The 26,253-nt window shown below is 35.5% G+C and overlaps 1 protein-coding gene across 3 annotated transcripts in view; it reads left to right on the top strand.

The window, feature by feature from the left end:
- The first annotated feature begins 456 nt into the window (after positions 1 to 456).
- The window catches only part of LOC6049708 (transmembrane protein 164), a 72,441-nt gene continuing 46,644 nt past the window's right edge, over positions 457 to 26,253 (top strand). The window contains exons 1-2 of one of the 3 annotated variants that reach the window (XM_038251884.1): positions 457 to 613; positions 8,331 to 8,631. The gene's annotated coding sequence lies outside the window, so the exon portion shown is untranslated. Of the gene's footprint in view, positions 1,018 to 8,330; positions 8,632 to 26,253 lie in introns of all 3 variants that reach the window. The other 2 variants (XM_038251883.1, XM_038251882.1) reach the window with 2 other exon arrangements.

Genomic DNA, 26,253 nt, shown 5'->3' with positions numbered 1-26,253 from the left:
GGGCATCTCCACCGGCCCGACGTGTGACAATCAATCGCACTTTCCCATGATCGAGCAAAAGGAAAAATCAATTGTGTGCCACACGTAAACAATTTCCCCTTTTTTCTTGCGTATCCTTTCGACTGGATTCGCGCGAAACATTTGAAAAGGGATTAAGTCAAGTTTCAAACATTTTTTATGATTTTGGTTTAATTTTTTTTAATGAGCAGATTGCATTAACTGAAAATAAGAAATTTTGAATTATTCCACCACAACTGTCAGAACAGAAAACCCAAAACACTACCAATTTTCCGTCACCCTTCCCCAATTTGAGCAAACTCCTCTCTCACCGCTTCATCCTTTTTCGCTCTTTCCCAGTTCTTCTCTCCCGCGCTCTCTCTTTCTCACGCTCTCTCCGGAAAATGCCGCACTTTTCCACTGCTAAATCGTACGATTTTCGCCCAGCAGCTCAGTTTTTCACTTGAACTAGAGTTGGCCGCCAGCACGGGAACAGGCCAAGGACCGCCGGGTTGCCGCAGCTGCTGCCATCGTCGCCGTACGGGGGAGGGCCTCGTCTGTGTGTGCAGCAAAAGGAAAAAAAGAATCTGTGTCTGCGGAAAAGCGAGTTTAAATTGTAAGTTTAAGTGTGTTTAGTGAGAAACTCTGAGCAAAATCCTTAAAGATAAACTGTGAACTGCGAAAATTCACCTCGATCAGGTGACCTTTCCCTGGAGAATTCCGCGACAGGAAAAGTGTGGTGTCCCCCGCACAGAAAACCCTGGAGCAAAAGTTTCGATCCGGTGATGTGTTACGTATTGTGTTACTTCTAGTGAGTGTGAGTTTGTTCAGTGTGTGTGTGTGCCGCACGATGCAGCAATGTGTGTACGGATCCAAAACTTGGTACTGAATGGCACGACGACGACCGACGTCCTTGGCGTAGAAAAGGGGAGCTCTCCCCTTGGCTACCCGCCGGAAAACCAGTCACTCAAAGCTCTCTTATGCCCTCTCTCGATTGTGAGGAGATCTCTCTGGATTGTGGTGAGCGGCAGGATTCTCTCTTGAAGTTTTCCTACCCGTGCATTGTGAGTAAGAAGTGTCCTCGTGACACATGATGCTGGTGTGGATTGTTTTCATTGGTTGGACGGCACTAACTCGTGTTTGGGGTTTTTCTTAGCTCTGTGATGTTGTTTAGTTAATAAATTTAAAAAATTGGATTAAAATACAGGTAAATTGACGTTTTAGAGACTTCAATAATTGATTTACTCATATTTTATTTAAGTTAATTTTAAATTCGACCTTCCGAAATAAAAAATGTAACTCTATTGGTTGTCATATTGTTTTGGTCATCAAAGCTATTTTCAAAATTTAATATCTCTACACTCTTAAAATTTGTAATTCCACTTTTATTTCATTACAAAACGCAACTAATTTAAAAAAAACTCATTAAAGTTTGTATTATTCACTATGAAGCTAAAATAGGATACTCATTATTTATATTTTTTATTAACTTTACAAACCTCATCAACCCAAATATGTTATAATGTTTTCGAGGGTAAAAATAAAACAAAATTTTAAAAAATTATTGAAAAGTTCTGTACAATCAGGCAAAGCCATATTTTAATATTTTTCTTATGTTTTATTTGGCCAAAAGTTTCCGTATGACCGAAGTAGGCTTTTTGCATCATTTCTTCATACAATCTATGTCTTGGAACGGGATTATATAAACGATTTGTGTCTTGAGCAATGTTGTAGTTACTGACGGAGCAATTCAGAGCAAAATATGCTACGCACTTAAATCATCATTTTCCAGTTTTTTATTCACTTTTTGTTCACAAAAAGTAAAACTTAAAAAAAAAACTATTTTTTCAATTATTATTTCTAAGGTTAGGGGACCAAAAAACCCACTCCTGAACTCATAACAAGCAAGCAATTCGAGAGTTACAATTTCCTGCGGAAAACACAAAACTTGGGTACACCAACTTATGTTAAACGATTAGGAGACTTTCTCTTATTAAGAATTTTAAGAGCCGTAATTACAATACAAAATCAACCTGAAAACATTTTTAACTGAAGCAATATTTTTTCGCCATAATTACAAAGAAATTTTAGGAAAAATGTAGAACAAAAAACTACAATTTTTTTTTTTAGATTTAAAAACATTTCCTTTTGGGGTAAAAAAACGAGTAAATAATTCAACGGTTTCTTTTATGAGTAATTCTTCTCCAACTCACACAGCAGTTACCCCTTTTTGCATGAAACTTTGTTCTAAAGGGTAACTTTTGTCCCTGATCTCGGATCCGAGGTCCATTTCTTGATATCTCGTGACGGAGGGGCGGTACGACCCCATTAAATTTTTTAACGTGCGAAAAAATAGGTGTTTTCAATAATTTGCAGCCTGAAACGGTGATGAGATAGAAATTTGCTGTCAAAAGGACTTTTATGTAAAATTGGACGCCCGATTTGAAGGCTTACTCAGAAATACGAAAAACGTACGCCGAAAAAAATCAAAAATTGTTCAAAAACTCTGCCATTTTCCGTTACTCAACTGCAAAAAAATTTGGAATATGTCATTTTAAGAAAAATTTAACACTTGTAGCCCCAACGGGGTCAAAAAAGTTGGAAATGCAAATACGGAAAAACGGAATCGACGTAACACCTTATAATGTGGCCCTCTTAAACCTTGCGGTTTCGTCAACGGATCCACAGGCGTGTATCGTTCTTTTTGCGACAAGACTCCGCCTCCCGGGTCTCCTAAGTGTGAAGGTATGGGCACGGGGAGAGGGCACCGAATACCTATATTTACACTTAGCATTTTTGCGTCCGCCTCGGGATTCGAACCGGCGACCTCTGGATTGTGAGTCCAGTGCGCGGTCCGATTGATCCACACAGGCAGACGGAAATGCAAATACACCGACTCTTTGAAACCTTCGAAAAAAAAAGTTGGAAATGCCTTTTTTATTGTCACATAGGGTAGACGCATCTGTTTTGGATCTACCTTGTTGTAGGTGATTCTTGACATCCTTCCGGATCGAAGCAATAAGAATAATCCAAATCGGTTGAGTTTGCATTTCCAAATTTTTTGACCCCCTTGGTGCTTCGCGAAAGTTTTGACCCCGTTGGTGCTACAAGTGTTGATTTACTTTTCGAATCTACATTAACCCAGATTTTTTCATTGAGAAAAACATTTTTCATTAAAAAATTTCATGTTTTTTATAACTTTTCAGGGTAATTTTTTAGAGTGTAACAATGTTCTACAAAGTAGTGTAGTGTAGAACATTATAAAAATTTTGATATGTAAACATAAGGGGTTTGCTTATAAACATCACGAGTTATCGCGATTTTAAGAAAAAAAAGTTTTGAAAAAGTTACTTTTTGCGTTTCCCTATGTTGTTCGTTGTCCGTGTCTGTCAAGACACGAAAACTTTTTCAACAAAATTTCCGATTTCGAGTGAGTTGGAAGAGAATTGCCGATGTTAAAACTATGCGCCTGTTGAATAATAAAATCAAGACAAGCATTTCAAAAGGACCAAAAACTCAAAATTGCGACCTTTTGGAAAGGTAGTCTAGAATTTGGATACTTCAATAATGATTATTTTTATTAATATTGGAAATTGGACCATAAGGCATTTTAATATTGGCAGTTTGGGTGACACTGAGAAAACAGTAAATTTATTGTTAATTGTTCACTCCCTTGTGGACCACCGATCAGTGAGGTACTCCTGGATATTAGCTCCTGAAAAGTGCTTTAAAAGTGCAAAAATGCCTCACGGCAAGAAAAAGAGGCGGTCCTCACCAGCAGGATCGGCAGATTTGAAGAAGCTAAAGAATGCCGAAGCGCTACCTGCAAAGCCAGGCAGTTTGAGCAAGGACGCTCAAAATTCGTCTGAAACCAGTTCGCTACCCTTCCTGTGGACGTGAGCGAGAAGGAAGAATTTGAACGACGGGAAAAGTTGCCACCCATTTTTGTGAAAACATCGTCATCGGATTCGGTGCGAAAGTGGCTGACCGGGTTTATCAAATCTGGTGCTTTACGAGCTTCCATTCGCTTGTGTGCTGATGGACTCAAAATTCTGCTACCTACCAGAAAGGATTACAACTACGTTCGGGATTTCCTGAACAACACCAAGATTGAATACTACAGCCACGACGATCCAGGTAAACGCCCCATGAAACAGGTCCTCCGAGGCCTGTACGACATGGATGTGAGTGTGCTGAAAGAAGAGCTCAAAACTCTTAAGTTGAACGTGATCGAAGTCTTCAAGATGACGAGACACAACAAGGACATCAAGTATCGTGATCAACTGTACCTGGTTCATCTCGAGAAAGGATCGACAACGCCGTCTGAGCTGAAAGCAGTTCGGGCAATTTTCAACATCATCGTGACTTGGGAACGTTATCGTCCAGTGCACCGTGACGTGACGCAATGTTCGAACTGCTTGCAGTTTGGACATGGTGGAAGGAACTGTTTTATCAAGAGTCGTTGTGCAACCTGCGGAGGTGAGCACAAAACTCAAGCATGCGAAACAATCAACGAGAACATCGAAGCTAAATGCTTCAATTGCGGCGGCGACCATTCGACCAAGAATCGGAGCTGCCCAAAACGTGCTGAGTTTGTAAAATTCGGCAGCAAGCGACGACGAGGCACCAACCAAATCGTCGCAAAACACCACCAGCGTACACGGACGTGGATTTTCCTGCTCTGGCGTCACCAGGAGCAGGATCTGTTCGAGTGGTTCCAAATCTGCAGCCATTGCCGTTGAATCAGCGGCAAAGAGTTGCAGAGAATACAACACCTCCAGGCTTCAGTCAGCAACCGAGGAAAACCAACCAACATCAACGGGTGAAGGCAGTAGTGACCTGTTTTCACCACAAGAACTTCTGAACATTTTCATCGAGATGACAACAACACTGCGTGGTTGCAAACTCGCCAGGAACAAGTAAGAACGCTTGGAGCATTCATCTTAAAATACAGTTCGTAGTTTACTCGTTCTAATGATTTTGAATATTTCAATGAATTTATTTTTTTAGTTTTAAGTTAGGATTAGTTGTTAAAGTGATTTTTTCTTTTTACCCAAATGTATTCGATTCAATGCAATAATGTAAAACAATTTGAAGTAAATAAAATAAATGTGATCAGTTAATAATAAAACGAAAAATACAACAAAGATGAAGAGCATTAGGCCATACCACTTAGCATGTAAAAGAAATGTAATTATTATAAGAAAGTTCAATAAAGACATATTTAATTTCAAAAAAAAAAATTGTTAATTGTTTATATTATTTAATGTCTGTGTGTGTGTGTGTGTGTGTGTGTGTGTGTGTGTGTGTGTATGTGTGTGTGTATGTGTGTGTGTTTGTTTGTTTGTTTGTTTATTAAACCAGTAGCGTAAGGTTTTCACCTTTTAAATTGCTACTTCCGTTCCGTTCCAGGTGTTGTTCGAGTACAATTTGATAACCTAAATTTATATAAAACTACATTGGTCACAATGTATATGTATATATGTGTGTGTATGTGTGTGTGTATGTGTGTGTGTATGTGTGTGTGTGTATGTGTGTGTGTATGTGTGTGTGTATGTGTGTGTGTATGTATGTATGTGACCAAAATTCTCACTGAGTTTTCTCAGCACTGGCTGAACCGATTTTGATCGAACCAGTTGCATTCGACTTGGTTTAAGGTCCCATACATCGCTATTGAATTGTTTGAAGTTTCGATAAGTAGTTCAAAAGTGATGTATAAAAACGTGTTTTCGCAAATATCCGAATCTCAATTATATGCATGTAAACGATGTCCGGATCCACCATCCAACCCATCGTTGGTTAGGCAATTGAAAGGCCTTTCCAATGAGTCCAAAACATTGAAGATCTGGCAACCCTGTCTCGAGTTATGACCACTTAAGTGATACTTATGTACAATTTTGAAACCGGATCTCAATTAAATGTACGTAAACTATGTCCGGATCCATTATCCGATCCATCGTTGGTTAGGTAATTGAAATGATTTTCCAATGAGTCCAAAACATTGAAGATCTGGCAACCATGTCTCGAGTTATGACTACTTAAGTGATATTTATGTAATTTTTTGAAGCCGGATCTCACCTAAATGTATGTAAACTATGTCCGGATCCATCATCCGACCCATCGTTGGTTAAGCAATTGAGAGGCCTTTCCAATGAGTTCAAAACATTGAAGATCTGGCAACCCTGTCTTGAGTTATGACCACTTAAGTGATATTTATGTACTTTTTTGAAGCCGGATCTCTCTTAAATGTATGTAAACTATGTTCGGATCCATCATCCGACCCATCGTTGGTTAGGTAATTGAAAGAACTTTCCAAAGAGTCCAAAACATTGAAGATCTGGCAACCCTGTCTCAAGTTATGACCACTTAAGTGATATTTATGTACTTTATTGAAGCCGGATCTCACCTTAATGTATGTAAACTATGTCCGGATCCATCATCCGACCCATCGTTGGTTAGGTAATTGAAAGAACTTTCCAATGAGTCCAAAACATTGAAGATCTAGCACCCCTGTCTCGAGTTATTACCACATGAGTTATATCTGTGTTTTTTTCTGGAACTAAAAAAAGCTGAAATGTGTGTCCAAACCACTCATATTATTAATTTTTGGTAAAAAGTGAGGAATGCATTAACCACTGAGTGGATTAGGCTAGTTTTTTGAAGATATTTCGTTGTATCATTGTCGAGATATAGCTATATTCAGCAATTCCCCACGAAAGCAGCATGATTCGAAAAAAAAGTTCTCCGATCGGGCTCAACATTTTTGTGGGGGTTCCTTGGCCGAAAAAATTAGACCCGTATTTTTTTTGTTTTGCCATTAGGGTGACAAACGCCGTGTCAGAGTGGTCCGAAAAATGACAATTTTCGTCATTTTTCGCAAAAACCACTTTTTTCAAAAAATCATATCTCCGCGACATTTCATCCGATTTTAGTTGTCTTAGATGCAAAAGAAAGATGATTAGTTTGGCTATTTAGAAAAAAATAGTAAAAAGTTTCAAAAATCTAGCTTAACATTTGAAAAGGTCGTATGAAAACTTAAAAGGCTGTTTTGAAAGTCTCGGGACCAAAGGGCCATTCAACCTTTTCAAATGTTAGGCTAGATTTTTGAAACTTCTTATTATTTTTCCTAAATAGCCAAACTGATCACTTTTCTTTTGAGCCTAAGACAGCTAAAATCGGATGAAATGTCGTGGAGATATGATTTTTTGGAAAAAGTGGCTTTTGCGAAAAATGACGAAAATTGCCATTTTTTGGACCACCCTACACGGCGTAGGCCACCCTAATGGCCAAACAAAAAAATACGAGTATAATTATTTTGGCCAAGGAACCCCCAGAAAATTTTTGAGCCCGATCGGAGAACTTTTTTATTCGAATCATGCTGCTTACGTGGGGAATTGCTGTATTAGAAGTTAGCAGTTTCAAAAAACGGGTGCCACGATATCACAACACTGATTTGACCAAATCGGCTTAAAATTGTGAGGAAGACTGGGTTGTGGAGGGACTGGGAACAAGCCATAGTCTCAACATTTGAATGCAAAAAGTGCTTTATAATGCATTTTACACTAGTTCAGTTGTTTTGCAATCATTAATTTTCAAAAATGTAAGATTTGACGAAAACGTTTTTTTTTAAATCATTGAAACTTTGAAGTTTTATGAGAGATTTTTTTTTGCCTCCTGATTTATCCAGCCAATTTTGGGAGGAGGATGACAAAAACTTTAAATAACATGTGTACCAGCCTAAACATAGGGAATCCCATAGCTTGAGTGACCTTGAAAAATAGTCATGTTTTTTTTATAGAACCAAATAAAAAATAGTTCAAGAATACACTTTTACAAAAACAATAAATCTATTCATGCACTAAGTAAGCCTAAACATTATTCCAAACCAAGAGAGAGAGTTTGGAAAAAACATACTACTGACTGGTTGTAGTAAACTCGTGAGAGCAAATCCTTTTGCTCAATTTTCCCAACCAAGAGAGAGCGAAAGAGCAAAAAAGGAAAAACATCACGCCATCGTCGCTGAGAGCCGTCCTCCATCGCAAAGCCCACTCTGCGTGACCACCAACTAACCACCACTAACTCGAGCAGTGGCTACTGTCTTCCGCCGTGGTGAACTTGTCAGCTGTCAGAGGTGAATGTTTTGTGTTTGTGTGCGAGCAAGCACAGGTGATAAGCGTCGTGATCAGTGTGCAGAAAGAGAGAAGATAAAGAAAAACCGGGACTCATATCAACAGTGACAGTTGTAGCAGATAGTGTCACACAATCTGGCTTTTACCTTTTGTGTGGTTGGTAAATGTTCCCGGTTTTTACCTTTTTTCCAATCTCTCATGTAGGTTTAGTTTGTGACAAGTGCGAAGGTGTCGTTGTGTGGGGAGGAAAATCGAATGAAAATGTAGATTAATGTGAACCAGAAGAAAAGCCGCAGTAATAATCATAATAAAGGAAAACAAGTTGGAAAAGAATCGAAAAGGTGCGCGACGACAAAATTATAATCAAATTAGGGGAAAACAAAAAGGAAAACGACTGCCAGCCGGTGACGTCAGTTTATTTTTCCGACGAGGAGTACAAGAAAAATATCAGCGCAGCGAAAAAAAAAGCAGCCGAGGAAAGTTTCATCCACGAACGAACAAAAAGGTAAAATGTCACATGCAACACAGCACAGCAGGGGAGGGGTGGTTGTGGGGAGGGAGAAAATCTGCCAACACCTACAGCTATGAAAATCTGGAAAATTTGTGACCGTGGAACCGGTGCAAAAGTAGGACAAAATTGGAAAAGTTTTTTTTGTTCTCAGCACAAAACTAGAAACACGTTGGCAAGGGGATTTAGAAAAAAGTCCAGAGATCAAGCCAGATTCCAGCCAAAAGCAGTCCAGCAGGGTTTTATTTGGCACTTTTAATAAATGGCAGCATAAAGTTGTGGCGCACGCCAAGAAGCGCATCAGCTGTCGCGTACGAAACGGGCAGCGACGGGCACCATGTGGAACTTATGGCAGTTTCATTGGACTTTTATGTTGAAATTTTCGTTATTTTTAACGAAGATTATCTTTAAGAGCGAGTCCACGAGCAAAGCATTGTTTTTATATATAAAACTAAATACCATCTGGTCAAAATATGAGCACTCTAGGTCAACGAGAAGTGGGGCAAATAGGGACACAAAGAAGGTTCAAAAACGTAAAAAATCTTTAAAAGGCTATAAATTAGGCAAAATTTAATTTAGTTTCAAAATTCAAAATGCAGCTGAAAGGGCTTAAAAATGCAACAAAATGCAGTGAGAAGCATCCCATACGACGTCCCATACAAAGGGGTATGCCCTGTTCGTGGACTCGCTCTTAATGAATTTAATGAATTTCGAAACATTGGTGATGTAAATTCTTATCTTTTTCCAAAATTCCATTTCAAAAAGAGATTAAATCACAATAATGTTAGTGACAAATTAAATTTAATACTCCTTGATAACATTTCTTAACAGAAATTAGATAATTATTTGATAAAGCAATCATGAAAAGATACCGTTTTTCACCAAATTAATTTGATTTAGATGAGAATATTGACAAATAAAAATTTAAGGTTACATATAACTAATGGGTAATTCTCCGCCAAATCGCACAGCAGTTGCCCCGTCCCTTCTTCGATTTATGTGAAACTTTGTCCTTATGGGTAACTTTTGTCCCTGATCACGAATCCGAGGTCCGTTTTTTCATATCTCGTGACGGAGGGGCGGTACGACCCCTTCCATTTTTGAACATGCGAAAAAAGAGGTGTTTTTCAATAATTTGCAGCCTGAAACGGTGATGAGATAGAAATTTGGTGTCAAAGGGACTTTTATGTAAAATTAGACGCTCGATTTGATGGCGTACTCTGAATTCCGAAAAAATGTATTTTTCATCGAAAAAAACACTTAATTTTTTTTTAATTCTCCCATTTTCCGTTGCTTGACCGTAAAAAATTGTGGAACATGTCATTTTAAGGGAAATTTAATGTACTTTTCGAATCTACATTGACCCAGAAGGGTCATTTTTTCATTTAGAACAATATTTTTCATTTTAAAATTTCGTGTTTTTTCTAACTTTGCAGGGTTATTTTTTTAGAGTGTAACAATGTTCTACAAAGTTGTAGAGCAGACAATAACAAAAAATTTAATACATAGACATAAGGGGTTTGCTTAGAAACATTACGAGTTATCGCGATTTTACGAAAAAAAAGTTCATGTTTACGACAAAAAGGCATGTTAAAAATGGAAGGGGTCGTACCGCCCCTCCGTCACGAGATATCAAAAAATGGACCTCGGATTCGAAAATTCGAGCATGGTTCGAAAAAAACTTCTGATCGGACTAAATTTTTTATTTCTTTTTGAACTATGCTGTTTTCTTGGGGGATTGCTGCATATAAAAATTCTAGAATCTATGTTTCGAGAATAGAATTTCTGATATATTTGAAACCTTCGGCAAACTTGTAGGTTTAGGTAACGACAATAGGCACACTGTAAAAAAATAGCTGATCTTTTATTTCACAGTTTAATAACAAATCTATTTGCGCCAAACATAATTTCTGAAAATTTTAATTTTTTAATTTGTCATTGAGGATTTTACAAGAAAACTTTTGAGCTATGGCTATGGACAAAATAAACTTGGCACGGCACTGCAATTTGTTGATAAAGAAAACATAATTTTGGGACAACATTGAAAAAAAATATTTCACTTCATTTCTATAAGTAAAATCAGAATTGAAATCAATAAGAACTTTACAGATATATTGATGATTTTTGCGAAAATTTTGCAATTTTTCGTTTTAAAATAAAAAAAAAGTTTAAAAGATTTTTTAAAATGCCAATATCTTTGCAACTAACTATTGATTCAATTTTCAATGCCAAAAAATTTAAAATACGTGAAATTTTCTGATATTTTCAAAATTTTAAGCTCAATACTAACATTAGGAAAGAGCCTCATTTTGCATCTAAGGCTTTTCATGTTAGTCTTCAAATTAATAATATTTTGTTGAAAAGATCCAAAAATTTCTCATATAATTCTTTTTTTTTTGTTTTGATTTCAAATTCAATTTTTCATCTTAACCCTCTACAATCTACCCCGCCTTTAGACGGGCTTCGATCTGAAAAATCGCCAAAAATCAATTTTTCAACCAATTTTTGATCTTTAAAAAGCATTGGAAAGAAAAACTCTTAAAATTTTAGATAATTTTTTTAAGGGTTGGAAGTTTTGCTTGTTTTATGTGACTTTGCCAATGTTTTTAAAAATGTCATTTTTTTTAGGGGTCAACTTTGGCTGTGTTTTTTACTAACATTTCCTAAAGTAAAACTAAATATGCAGTAATTTTTGTAGTGTTCCAGACTATGCCTCTACGCATTTTTCAACAATTTAATTGATCAAGTAAAAAAATTAAAAAGTGACTGTAAAAACATAAAAAAAAATTAGATAGGCAAAATGTTATGATAGGAGGTGTTAGTATATGCTAAATACTACCAAAAACAAACATAAACTTAACAAGATAAATGAAAATTAAAATACTAAAAATAAAACAAGAAATATATAAAACAAGAGAAGTGAAGTTTTTCGTAGAACAAAAGTTGCTCAAAATGACCTCCTGAACACGGGAAAAATAAAAAGTAGGGGGTTAAAAATGAAGATACATTTATTTTCGATCGTTTTTTCAAAAAATGTGTTTTTTTTTTTCAAAAATTAACAACGCTGCCCTTCACGAGAAAAAAAAATATCTTTTTAGATTCTCAAAAAATAACCAAATCGATTGTGGTGTTTTCATGTAAATGAAAAAAATGCGTATTTTCGTGTAGTTACATGGTACCCATATACCTTACAAAATAAGCAAAGTAAGAACACTAGGTTCTGCTTTGTTTTTGAACGAAAAAAGGACGATATATTTTTGAAAAAACTAAAAACAAATTAATCAGTTGGGTTTGAAATTTTAGTTCGAACACCTGGAGTTGTTCAACCTTTACAATTATCAGTGAGTCAATTTAATTTCATTATCTTGATTCAAAAGATATACAAAATTTACAAAAAATACTCTGCTAATCGATTAAGTTGCAAACTCATCGAAACGATCCAATTGATTACAAAGTCTCTAGTATCTTCATTATACCGTTGAACCATACATCTCCGCCGTTTGCGGTGACACAATCTTTCTACTTCAAATCCTCCGAATTGTCTGCGTAAGCAGTTCTCGTTATCAGTTGTAGTACGTTCACCAAACATGCTCGCATTAATTCTGAAACCGAGGCGAGGCTTCCTCTCGTAAACCTAATTTATCCAGGTCCGGGGGTCCTGCACCCACTGGTGGGGTTGCTGACAGAATCTTGTTTAACAATCGCAACCTCCCACCACCCAAACGCTTAAAAGCCACTCGAAGCCTTCAACCGGGTTGAAGAGATTGTTTGTTTTTGTTGGGGGGGAATGTCTCATAATTTGGGCAGCCATCAATTTTTGAGGTTGCGTATGTCAAAACTACAGTTCGTTACCCTAGCGAGGGATAATAAATTCAACAGCATGGTTCCATTTACTTAGCTTTGATCATGCTACTGTGTGTGTGCATGTTATTTCACAATTGCATGCAGCATGAAACCGCAGCCAGTTGACTGTGTGCGTGCGTGCGTGCGTGCACACATGCGTGGGAAGATTCCTGGGAGGATTTATTGCTGATAGTTAAAGAGTGATTCTGAAAGCTTATGAAACAAATTTATCCAGCTAATATTGTATAAAACTGAAAAAAAACAAGTTTACTGTCGTATGTAGCTAAAAGAGTCAAATTATTTTTTATTCTGATTTACAGTTGATATCTAAATAAACTTTTAAAACAATTACAACAGAAATACTAACATATAAAAAAATCAGAATATTCAAAACTATTCTCGTAGTCGAAACCCCCAACTTGTTTCACTATGGTAGAAAGGTTAGCACCATTTCTCAGAATGGTGTCATATAGTGGCATGGAAGTGAAATTTTATTACCACCTCACTCGACCTCGTCTAGTCCTCCCCCGAATGGAAATTGTCCTGAGCGAAGCGACAACTTTTTTGGCAAGGCTACGAGATATAGGGGCACAAAAATGAAATAAATACATTGAATTAAAGTAAATTGAAAGTGCTTGAAAAATCAGTTATTAATTTTATGGTTTTCAAATTATCTTAAGGATGAATGATTCAAAGTTGTGAAGGATAAAGCTTTTTTGAATTACATTTTTGGAAACACTTTAATAACGTTTTGCTAACATCTTAATTTTTTTCTTAAATTTGTTACAGTACAGTTAAAAGAATCAGAAATAGTTTAATAATTCAAAAATTTAGTTCATTTTTTAAATCACACAATACCAATGATAATTATGCACATACACACATCATTTGTTTTAACTAAACAGATTATTAGGGTTTGTGAATTTTCACGACACGCGGACAGTGTAAAATTCGTAAAAATCCACAATTTCCGCAAAATCCCGTGAATTTTGACGATTTTTGGAAATCAATGCAAAAAAAATTCTGCTTGAACTAATATTTTATCCACAGTGCTTTAAAACAACTATTCAGTGTGAATTTGATTAGTATTCAACTGAAAAACGTGATTTTTTGAACTCTTGAATTCAACTTTAATATTTGAATGGATCATAAATTTTGATATAGAATTGCTTAAACATTTAAAAAGATATCATTGCTATGAAAAGCAAATTGAAGTAAAAAGTATTAAATTCATTTAAAAACATATTTTTTTATCGGAATTATCAATTAATCCCAAAATGTAAAAAATATGATTGCAGTTAGGCTAGTATAAATTTATTTAATGTTTTTGTTTCTAAATTTTCTAAAATATAGAAAAAGCCTTTGCTAAAAATATACGTTTTTATTGAAATAAAAATGAGAACAATTGATTGCAAATATTTTATTTTGTTAATTTTGGTGATTTTAATGAAATTTAATTTAGCATTTCAAAATTTTGAGATTTTAAACCACAGATTAGAAATACCCGTAGTAATTCGGAATAGTATTCAGTATGCCCTTGTAATAACAATTTTAAAGAAAAAGAAAATTGAAGATTCAAACTCGGTTTATACATAATTGAAAAATATGGGCTTTAAATTATTGTTTTAATCTTTAAAAAACAGCTAAATTATCCGATCTTATCAATTTTTCTTTTTCAAATTTTTAAATCAAGACTAACATTTCAAAAGGCTCAAACATTCAATATTACACCATTTTAAAATGTTAGTCTTGGTTTAAAAATTTTGAAAATATTTGTTTCAAAAAGATCGGCAAATTTCACGTATTTTCATTTTTTAACATTGAAAATCGGATCAATAATTCGACGTCGTCGTGCTATCTTGTCGCACCCGCCATTTTGACGTTCCGAGAAAAACGCGTTTTAATGTTTGACCTTGAATATTCAAAAACGAGAGCACGCAATGTAAACAATAACAAACACGTTTTGTTTGGCTCACCATTCTGTGCATTGTCCCAAAGTTTGGTTGAAGTTGGTTGCTGGAGTCCCGAGTTATAATTACAAATGTTTACGGTAGTCTAGCTTGTACGTGCGACAAACGCATCCTGACTTTCCTGGCCTGAAATCCCTTTGGTCTTTTGTCGCACTTACATCAATTTTCATGGAGTGACAAGATAGCACGACAAGATTTAAACTACTTTCATATGTAAAGTGACAAAAATGCACCGAGTTTTTTCAGTTTTTGTTGAATATCTCAGGATTGAAATTGAATTGTGGGGATCTGTGAAGGTCAAAAGGTGAGGCATTGTGAGCTGCACAAAATGGCGTTCTTAACTCAATTTGGCCCAAAATGCACGTACGACAAGTTAGCACGATGGCGACGAATTGCTGAGATATTGACATTAGAAAATGGTGGGTTGTTTGGGTGAGACTTAGAAATCAACAATTTTCCTGCTTTTATGTCCATGATTTTTTGCACAACCTGGAAATTTCTGAAAAGTTGGCATTTGATGTCTCCTAAAACATATCAGAAAATGAAAAAAAAATAAAAATAGTGTTTTTTTGCAAATCAAGTTTTAGTGACAAAAAGTTAAATAAAAAATCACCAAATTTTTTTTTTACACTGTATCATTTTTTTCAGTGTAGCCCGTAATCATACCTACAACTTTGTCGAAGACACCAAATCGATCAAAAAATTCCTTCAAAAGATACCGATTTTCAAATGTTCATACATCATTTTTGTATGGACAGCTGCCAAATGTGTATGGAAATTTATATGGACAAACTAATGATGCAAAATGGCTTCTTTGGGCAAACCGAAGGCACCAAAAAAGTTTCAGTCGGATTAAAAAATACGATCGAAAAAATCGAATGACCGCAAATTTGAGAGAACTGCTCAGTAGCATTAAGTGTTTTTAATATATAAAGCATTTTATAATACATTTTGCTTATGAATTTTGAAAATTTGGCCCGAGCTGAGTGACAAAAAATTAAAATAAAATTGGCACCAGCCTAATGGCTGAAACATTTCCTAAACAATTGTTTAATTGATTTTTATTACCAGGTCATATTTTTTTGTTATATAAACTAGTTTAGGAATGTATCGAAACCCAATTGATAAAAATTGCTTTTACTGAAAATACTCTTGAGAAAATTGCGATAAAGTACAAGAGACCCCAATCTTCCCTAAACATTCACATAATAGTTAAAATCTCACATGAGGTTATGAGCATGGGGCCCCAACTCCATAGAGGCAGAAGCGAGACTGCACAAAAACGAGGGCTCAGATTTACAACTCGATTCCAAATTGGCATCGTGATTTAGCAAACGAGCCAAACTCGTTAGTAGAAACTAGTTCCGCCCAAAATATGATAACTTTGTTTGCATTTCGGGTGGGGAAAGCTCACATGAGTTGAGTTGCAAGTGTCGTTATGCTGTAAAAGTTTTTTTTTCAGTTCCTGATAACTGAAATGAAGTAGTAACTCTCTCGCAAACTCCACCCAACAACATAATCAGAACCCAATCAGAACGCAAACTTAAAGCTTCAAGTACTGCCCGCTTAAGCTAAAGTAGTCCAATTCTTCACTCCTCTCCGGATGAATAATTTATTTCTTCAATCTGCCCCGTTGCCATAAGAAAGTTGGCAAACACTTTTACGACCATATTGCTCCCTTCCTCTGCATACTATGGTGTGGCGGAGACAGCCACAGATTCGCATCCAGCACTAGGGTAGAGGACCCAGAAATCGCCCACTTTATAGTGGCAATCTAGGAAATTTGATGAGAATTTGATGACAATTTATGGTTTTTGGTTCTATTTGTTGTAGAACGTTCATAAACTATTTGATTTTAAGTTTCCACAAGGTTTTTATCATTTACATGTTCATTTTTTATAAAATTTTGCGTTTTAATAAAGTGCTCTGAAGAGCCTATTTTCGCCCCCCTAAATCCAATTTTCGCCCACCCTTGGAACCAGTTTTCGCCCACGACAAAAATCAATAAATCAAATGAAATTATGACACAAAGCTAAGCAAATATGGTCACTTATTGATACACAACATGTTCCCGAAGCTAAATTTCATTGATGTGCACATATTTTGACGTACATATTATAAATTGAGGTTCAAAAAAATCCTAGGAGTTTTTTTTTCAGATATTATCCTACTTATTTTGAGATTCTCTGTCTATTACAACTAAAACCAAAACATGTTCTCACTCTCATTAAAAAATATGACTGAATCAAAATTTGTGATAGAACTCATGTGTCCCTGTTCACCCAAGATAAGGGCACACAGTTACAATTAGCTCCATGTTGTTGTGGATTTTGTTAGGGGAGCTTTAACCTTATGGGTCATTTGCTCTCGAATTGACTCAATATAAAACATCGAGTACCTCTTAATAAAAATATTAAACCACATGTGTAACTACTTCTCCATCCTCTGCTTAATTTGTTCTCCTATGTACCAGTAAACTTTTACAACATTTGAACCAAAACCCCTCATGAATGAAAGTAATTAAAATGATTATTTAACCTTTAAAAATAATCTAGAATGTTCCAAATATATTTTCAAGCACATTTCACTGCGATCAGATTCGTTTTTATGGTAAACGAAAACTGGTTCTAGATAAAATCTGAAAACACAATACTAGATTTCGCCCTGGGCGAAAATTGATCTCATGTTTTTCATGACCCCAGAAATCGCCCTCTTTATTTTATTGAAATAACCTTTGGTAAACGTTTAAAACAGGTAAATCACTAGATTTTCATGAAATTCAGACATACAGTGAACTAATGAATTATTCATTTGCATTATTTTCGGACAAAATGAGTTGTTTTCCTCATTAACATTATTACCCGCTGTAGTCTAAATTGACAAAAATATGGCGGCTGCAGTAAGGCTTTTTTGAAAAGCTTATAAAAACATAATAAACAAAAGATATTCATTAGGAAAGTTTCAATTAGTACTAGAAATGAATGAATATGTAAACCTGCATTATAAATTCAACCAAAAAACGGTATGAGTTTGCTAAATACAGATTAAATCCAGTAGGTGGGCGGAAACTGGAGCAGGGCGAAAACTGGGTCCTCTACCCTATTTACTTGAGCAGTGGAACATTTTAGTAGCTGGAGGCGAAAAATAGCTTTTCCCCCACCCAGCTGCCCCCGTTGGTGGGAATAAAAATAGGGCACATAAAAATCCATGCCCATTGATGGGTGGGAGAGGACGAGTTTCCCCCCATGGGATTTTTAGATGCAAAACATTCTGATGACCCCGAAAAAGCTCGAAAGGAAGCGGTGAAGAATTTCAATAATTAACAACTTTTTGGTTTTGGCGTAAGCTAGCTGGGGGTGAGTTGGCTGGCTTCCTGGAAATTGGCTATTCTTTACAGTTTTTCTCCTGTTGAGGGCGAAATCAAGATTTCGAGAGCTGGAAGTTGCTGTTCTGGGGGAGGTGGAAAGTACTTATCGGAGGACGAGAAAATCTCGAGCAAATCGTTTCCCATGAATGAATTCGTTTTGCACCGTAATTGATTTCTTGACTTTACCGTGTTGCCACATTGCGAGGTTATTGGTAAGATACAGTAGATTCGGGGAATTGTTGAGAAAATTGTGATTTCTACTCGAAACGCTTTCTAAAAAATCATTTCCTTCAATTTGTGTTGGTGAGAGCGAAATCCCTTCCAGAAGGACTGAGATTCATTACTTAAACCTTCATTCAATCATTGTTTGCCCATAAGAAACGAGAAACATGGCCTCTTTCAAATAAATCATTCATGGGGTGCTTAATGAGTCCCTTTTGATAAATATTGTTCCATCGCTGGGTTCCAGAATTTGCGAACCCATTTAGGTATAAAAAAATGAGTTATCACATAGACATTGACATTGATCAAATATCAAATTGTTTTTGAAATATTTTCCAACTGGTAAGATATGTATGAAGCTTATTATTTTTAAAACATGTAATTGAGTAGGCCACACATGATCCATGCACTATTTTTGGAAAAAAAATGTTTTTTGAATTCCGTGGTGACTTTGATAGTCATAGTTTTTCTTGTTAAAATCAGATTTATGATGTTCAAATTTTATTTTTACGTCAAATGTACCATCACTAAGGTTGCTAGTACAGTTTTTAGGGAAAAAATCCATTGTGTAGATTTAGTAAACTGAGTTTATAAGCTTTTTAAAAAAATAATTACATTAAATTTTATGTAATATTGTCAAAAATGAGAATTTTGCCTGAAATTCGTTGAAACCAGTTTTCTTTATAAAAATTATCGATCATATTGCATTCTAAACTGAAATCGAAGCACGAATCAAGAGCTTCACATTTTATATGAAATTTATTCTAATGAAAATGCTTTAAAAAAAATGTAGATTTTTTTTTAATTATGTTTAAAAAACACATAATATTTACTATCTAAAAGCTAATTATACCTTTTTTTCTGGAAAATTGTCCAAAGAATCCGAAAATGCATTCCATTTTCCGATTCAAAATCATGCTCATTGAGAAAATTAAAATAATGCTATTCATCAATATTTTCTTAATACAAGTTAAGGCCATTGCAATTATTTTTCAAAGTTTCTGCAGTCCCCTCTCCCCCCTACAAAATTGGTTTGCCTTTGGCTTTTAATACTTTTAAAAATTTGTTTTTAATACAAGGCTCCATACAATTTTGCGGGCAACTCATACAAAAAAGGCACAAAATATTCGAAAACATATTGTCAAATATAAAAAAAAATTGGCGCTTTTAAATCAAAATAATATTGTATATATGAATCAAAAGCTAACTTTTAAAAGGTCTGAAATCACTTTTTTACATAAAGAGGCTGAGTCTCAGGCAACCAGCAATTCAATCAACAAAGTCAAAAAGAGGAAGTTGTAGAATTTTTTTTTGTTTCTCAAAAATATGATATGCAGGGGTGCTTTTCCTTCATGAAATATTTTTAAACTACTAAAAATGTTTTATTTTATTTTCAAAAATCACTTACTCTGAAAATAAATGCATCGGTGCATCTCAAAAAAAATTTTGAAATGTTTTTCTGACAATTTAACGAGTCCTAATCATAGCTTTCGACTTTCTCAACATCAATCAGAAAATCTTCATTAAAAAAAATGCTAAATTTTAGAAACCACTCAACTACAAAAAAAACTCTAATCGACAGAATTGAAATGAAGTGTTTACCTTGCCTATAAATAACATTGTAAATTTGGAGTATAAATATTATGGAATTATTTTAAACAACCATGCGCACCCACGTTAATCTATGAGGATTTTTGATTTGATCTGATTGATTTGATGTGTTAACCAACAGGGCCACAAGGATGACCTATGTAGCGGTTTCCTAGAATTACATTGGCTCAGACTTAAATACTTTGAAATCTTTAAATTCTTTGAATTCTTTAAATACTTTAAATACTTTAAATACTTTAAATACTTTAAATACTTTAAATACTTTAAATACTTTAAATACTTTAAATACTTTAAATACTTTAAATACTTTAAATGTTTTAAATAACCCACCTTAATCTATGAGGATAGCCAAAAAAAGGGTTGTTGCTTAACATGGTTCCATAACATTTATACCCATTTTATGTTGAACAAATTTTAAAGTTAAGGTGGAAAAAGTGACTAATACATCAATCGGTTTTGAAAGCAAAAAAAAATAAATATTTCAATTTAAAACGTTTACTTTTACATTGAAACATTTGATAAACTTACAGTAGAAGGCATAGATTGCGATATAAAATGTTGGCTTCAGAAAAGTTGCTTGGATTGGTATTCTCAACAATTATCTAGAATCACAAAAAATCACAAAACAAAATATTGAAAAGCAAAATTTTCTGACCTATCCTGAACGTGAATCGCCCTAATGTTCAATCAAGTCAAAAGCTCCTATTTTCCATTTTTAAACCGCCGTTCTGAAGACATCAAGCTTAAACAATGCAGCATTTTTTTAAAGTCAAGCTTCCACGTGAATTTGTGAATCACTGTTGCCAGGTGTTCTTTACCTTATTTGAAATTTTGGGATTCTATAACCTTCCACAGTAAGGATTGCAAATGAGAAAAACAGGGCTATTAAATTTGAAATTTATTCCAAAAACTTTTCAAGAACGGAAAAATCCCTGAAAAATTCCTTCACAACCAATTAGAGACGTTTCCACGCTCTTTGCTTCAGCGATTCCTACCTGCCAAAACAATTCCAATTACACCGGAACGATTGCACGAGGAGGCAGATGTAGCTTTTTGCGCACAGTTTGCCGGAATTCTTAGCATTTTAATCCGCTTATGTGTGTACACACATTGCTCCATATGTGTCCTGGTTAGGATCAGCCGAAAGGAAAACACACATGCTTACAGCGTTACAGCGTGATGTTACTTTAAGCCATTCAAGAAGCAGGAAGAAAAACATTTCCCGGCTTCAGGAAGAAAATCCATTTTGTGCGGATGGCACGGGAGCATAATTGGATGGAGGAATTTTCCAGAAGAAGGGCGTGAGGAAGAGAATAGACTGGTACATTTTAATGGTGGTGAATAAAGTAAATGCAGTAAAGGCAGCAGCAGCAGCAACCAACAGTGAATGAATGGCACGGAAAAGTACAAACACACACACACACACTGTCATGTATGACATAGGACGTGTAAAAGCTAGCACTAGTAGCAAACACCAGCCTGCAAAGACCAGGAAGAGAAAAGAAAGGTTATTTTCCAATGGTTGGAACAACGTCCAACTTGGGACGATTTTCGTTCAACAATTGGCGAATTACCCTTGGAGAAAGAAGTAACATGCTGCCAGCTGGTCATAGTGCGATGTTTTTACTAGATGGGAAAGGACGTTGTAGAGCTTTTCAGTTGTTGTTTCCTAGTCTATCCTTCGAGCTCGCCGGAGAAATGGTTGGCCGGAATTTAAATCGATTTCTCGTGCCGTTCCGGAGTGGCTAGTTTTTGGTATTTACTCACATTTCTGGGGGTTCTTCTTTGTAATGTAAATTGAAACATCCAACAATCCGTTCTAATTATAATACTAAAAGGTTATAGTTGACAAATTTGTATGCAAATCGAGCCCTGCTCAATAATTTAGCCTCGTGAATTTTTGCGCATACATTTTCCAGCAACCCCTGTCATCGACACTGCGCACAAAACTTAACATTGTATAACCACGTGTTCAGTGTTGTTGCTGCCGGGGGGTCCCGACATGAATAAAATAGTTTCGCACGCCGCGAACTTCATCCGGTCATTTTTAATGTTTATCACCGTGAACGTGAGAGCGTGTGCCCGCTGGGAATCACAACAAATTGCACAAATATGTTACGGTCTATTTGGGAATACCACGTCAGAGGGCATTTTACCGCGACGACCCCGGCACAATGGAATGCCGCGTGGGCGCCACCAGAGGCTAAATGAGTTATGACACGAAAACGGTTTTCCCGGTGTCGGTTTTTGAACTTCCGTTTTCCATCCCCTTCCATCCAGAGTGGATGATGTTTTGTGCACTCTGATGTCATTCCATCAGTTGGCTGGGAATGTGACATAAAAGCATCAGCATTACCAACATATTTATTTACTTTAATGGCAGGAATTCAAATTGAAAGAGTACAGAGCAGTTCTCTACGGAATCGATCTTTTTTTGAATTTTTATTTTTGTATTTTTGAATCCGGCTGAAACTTTTTTGGTGCCTTCAGTTTGACTAAAGAAGCCATTTTGCATCATAAGTTTGTCCATATAATTTTCCATACACATTTGGCAGCTGTCCATACAAAAATGATGTATGAAAATTCAAAAATCTGTATCTTTTGAAGGAATTTTTTGATCGATTTGGTGTCTTGGGCAAAGTTGTAGGTATGGATATGGACTACACTGAAAACATATGATACACGGTAAAAAAATGGTGATTTTTAATTTCACTTTTTGTCACTAAAACTTTATTTGCAAAGGAAAACTATTTTTTATATGTTTTAGAGGATATCAAATGCCAACTTTTCATAAATTTCCAGGTTGTGCAAAAAATCTTTGACCGAGTTATGATTTTTTTAATCAATACAACTTTTTTCAAAAAATCGAGATGTTGGTCGCAATATTGAATGTTTGGCCCTTTTGAATGTTTGTCTAGTTTTAAAATTTAAAACATCAATTTTACTGTTTTTAAACACTTGCATGGCAATATCTCAGCAACTAAGGGTCGTATTAAAAAAGTCCGAAAAAGCAGAATATAGAGAATTTTCTCAGCTTTTCAAAAATATATTTTGGGCAAACATGTGCACTAATTTTAAAAATTGAAAAGCTGCGACTATTTTTTTTTTCACCTAAAAATGGACTTAACTTGAAACGCTGCACTTTATCAAAATTTCCCCAAAGTACTTTTTGATTGCAAATTTGATTTTACATCGAAAAATGAAGTTGAAAATTTTTTTCGACCAGTATTTTGATTTTTTAAAAAAAATCAGTATTGATTAAAAAATTCATAACTCGGTCAAAGATTTTTTGCACAACCAGGAAATTTCTGAAAAATTGGCATTTGATGTCCTCTAAAACATATCATAAAATTAAAAAAATAAAAACAGTGTTTTTTGTAAATCAAGTGTTAGTGACAAAAAGTGAAATTAAAAATCACAAAAAAAATTTACCGTGTATCATATTTTTTCAGTGTAGTCCATATCCATACCTACAACTTTGCCCAAGACACCAAATCGATCCAAAAATTCCTTCAAAAGATACAGATTTTTGAATTTTCATACATCATTTTTGTATGGACAGCTGCCAAATTTGTATGAATAATTATATGGACAAAGTAATGATGCAAAATGACTTCTTTGGGCATACCGAAAGCACCAAAAAAGTTTCAGGTGGATTAAAAAATACTAAAATTAAATTCTTTAAAAAGACCGAATTGGTAGAGAATTGCTCTGCTGCCAACCATCATTTAATTTTTAAAATTTTAAGGTTCAAAACGACGTTTCAGAAGAAAAACTTTAACTAAAAACTAACTTAATCCACCTATGTGGTTGGAGCCTTCCTCACAACAATGGCTGTAACAAGTTTCATCTATTTTTTAGATCCGGCTTCCAAAAAGTAAATCGATATCACTTAAGTGGCCATATCTCGATACAGGGTCTTCAATGTTTTGGACTCGTTGGAAAGGTCTTTTGATAACCTAACCAACGTTGGGTCGGATGATGGATCCGGACAAAGTTTACATACATTTAAGTGAGATCCGGCTTCAAAAAAGTACATCAATATCACTTAAGTTGGGATATCTCGAGACAGGGTTGCCAGATCTTCAATGTTTTGCGCTCGTTGGAAAGGTCTTTTGATAACCTAACCAACGTCGGGTTGGATAGTGGAGCCGGACATAGTTTACATACATTTCCGGCTTCAAAAAAGTACATCAATATCACTTAAGTGGCCATATCTCGAGACAGGGTTGCCAGATCTTCAATGTTTTGCACTCGTTGGAAAGGTCTTTTGATAACCTAATCAACAATAGGTATGTACACTATGTCCGGATCCACTATCCGATCCGGACATAGTGTACATACATTTAAGTGAGATCCGGCTTCAAAAAAGTACATCAATATCACTTAAGGGGCCATATCGAGACAGGGTTGCCAGATCTTCAATGTTTTAGACTCGTTGGAAAGGTCTTTTGATAACCTAATCAACAATAGGTCGGATAGTGGATCCGGACATAGTGTACATACATTTAAGTGAGATCCGGCTTCAAAAAAGTACATCAATATCACTTAAGGGGCCATATCGAGACAGGGTTGCCAGATCTTCAATGTTTTGGACTTTTTAAAAAGGTATTTTGATAACCGAACCAACAATAGGTCGGATGGTGGATCCGGACATAGTTTACATACATTTAAGTGAGATCCGGCTTCAAAAAAGTACATCAATATCACTTAAGAGGCCATATCTCGAGACAGGGTTGCCAGATCTTCATAGTTTAAGACTCATTGGAAAGGTATTTTTATAACCTAACCAACGTCGGGTCGGATAGTGGAGCCGGACATAGTTTACATATATTTAAGTGAGATCCGGCTACAAAAAAAGTACATCAATATCACTTAAGTGGCCATATATCGAGACAGGGTTGCCAGATCTTCAATGTTTTAGATTCGTTGGAAAGGTCTTTTGATAACCTAACCAACGATGGGTCGGATGATGGACCCGGACATAGTTTACATACAGTTAAGTGAGATCCAAATATATGTGAAAACACATTTTTATACATAACTTTTGAACTACTTATCGAAACTTCAATCTGTATAAAACTCGATCTATGGGACCCTAAACCAAGTCGAATGCAACAAGTTCGGGTCAAATCGGTTCAGCCAGTGCCGAGAAACATGAGCTAGTTTGTTGGTCACATACATACATACACACACACATACACACACACATACACACAGACATTTGTTCAGTTTTCGATTCTGAGTCGATATGTATACATGAAGGTGGGTCTACGACGTTTTTATACGAAGTTCATTTTTAGAGCAGGATTATAGCCTTACCTCAGTGAGGAAGGCAATATTAAATGTTGGCATTTTGGGTACTTTTTAAACCGCCTTGAGTCAGGTGTATTCAAAAACATTCAAACAGTTAAAAACGCAAATTTTGTTTTTTGGACCTTTTCAACAAAACAAATACAGTTTCAATCTTGTGCTTTTGAGATACTAGAGGAAATTTTGGGAAAGTATACCGTATCTTAGTATAACAGTTCCAATGCATTTTTGCCTTCCTCACTGAGGTAAGGCTATAATCCTGCTCTAAAAATGAACTTCGTATAAAAACGTCGTAGACCCACCTTCATGTATACATATCGACTCAGAATCGAAAACTGAACATATGTCTGTGTGTATGTGTGTGTGTATGTGTGTGTGTATGTGTGTGTGTATGTATGTATGTGACCAACAAACTAGCTCATGTTTCTCGGCACTGGCTGAACCGATTTGACCCGAACTTATTGCATTCGACTTGGTTTAGGGTCCCATAGATCGAGTTTTATACAGATTGAAGTTTCAATAAGTAGTTCAAAAGTTGTGTATAAAAATGTGTTTTCACATATATTTGGATCTCACTTAACTGTATGTAAACTATGTCCGGGTCCATCATCCGACCCATCGTTGGTTAGTTTATCAAAAGACCTTTCCAACGAGTCCAAAACATTGAAGATCTGGCAACCCTGTCTCGAGATATGGCACTTTAAATGATATTGATGTGCTTTTTTGAAGCCGGATCTCACTTAAATGTATGTAAACTATGTCCGGATCCACCATCCGACCTATTGTTGGTTAGGTTTTCAAAAGACCTTTCCAACGAGTCCAAAATATTGAAGATCTGGCATCCCTGTCTCGAGATATGGCCACTTAAGTGATATTGATATACTTTTTTGAAGCCGGATCTAAAAAATAGATGAAACTTGTGTACAGCCATTCTTGTGAGGAAGGCTCCAACCACATAGGTGGATTAAGTTAGTTTTTTTCTTTAAAATTATCATTGTTGCTGATCTGACCTTTTAGAATAAAAAAATAAGAAAAATAGTAATTTTACCCAACCAGCACGATTCTTCCTATGGGCTATTGAGTAGATTTTCAATGTGAAAAAATTGAATTGTGAAATTTTTAATTTAAAAAAATACGTTCTGTTATTTCTGTCATCTTCAGTCATATCTTTTGGATTAAATAAAAGGAACCATTCTATATGAACTTTAAAGTTGAATCTTCTCTTCAAAGTTGATTTTTCCTTCTTTTAAGAAAAGAAAACTCTCTTGACTGGTGATAATTGCTGACGAAAGT

This window comes from Culex quinquefasciatus, chromosome 2 (genome assembly GCF_015732765.1).
Source record: "Culex quinquefasciatus strain JHB chromosome 2, VPISU_Cqui_1.0_pri_paternal, whole genome shotgun sequence".
Classification (NCBI taxonomy): Eukaryota; Metazoa; Arthropoda; class Insecta; order Diptera; family Culicidae; genus Culex; species Culex quinquefasciatus.
The sequence above is the reverse complement of the archived record's forward strand: the minus strand, read 5'-3'. Positions and strand labels throughout refer to the sequence as shown.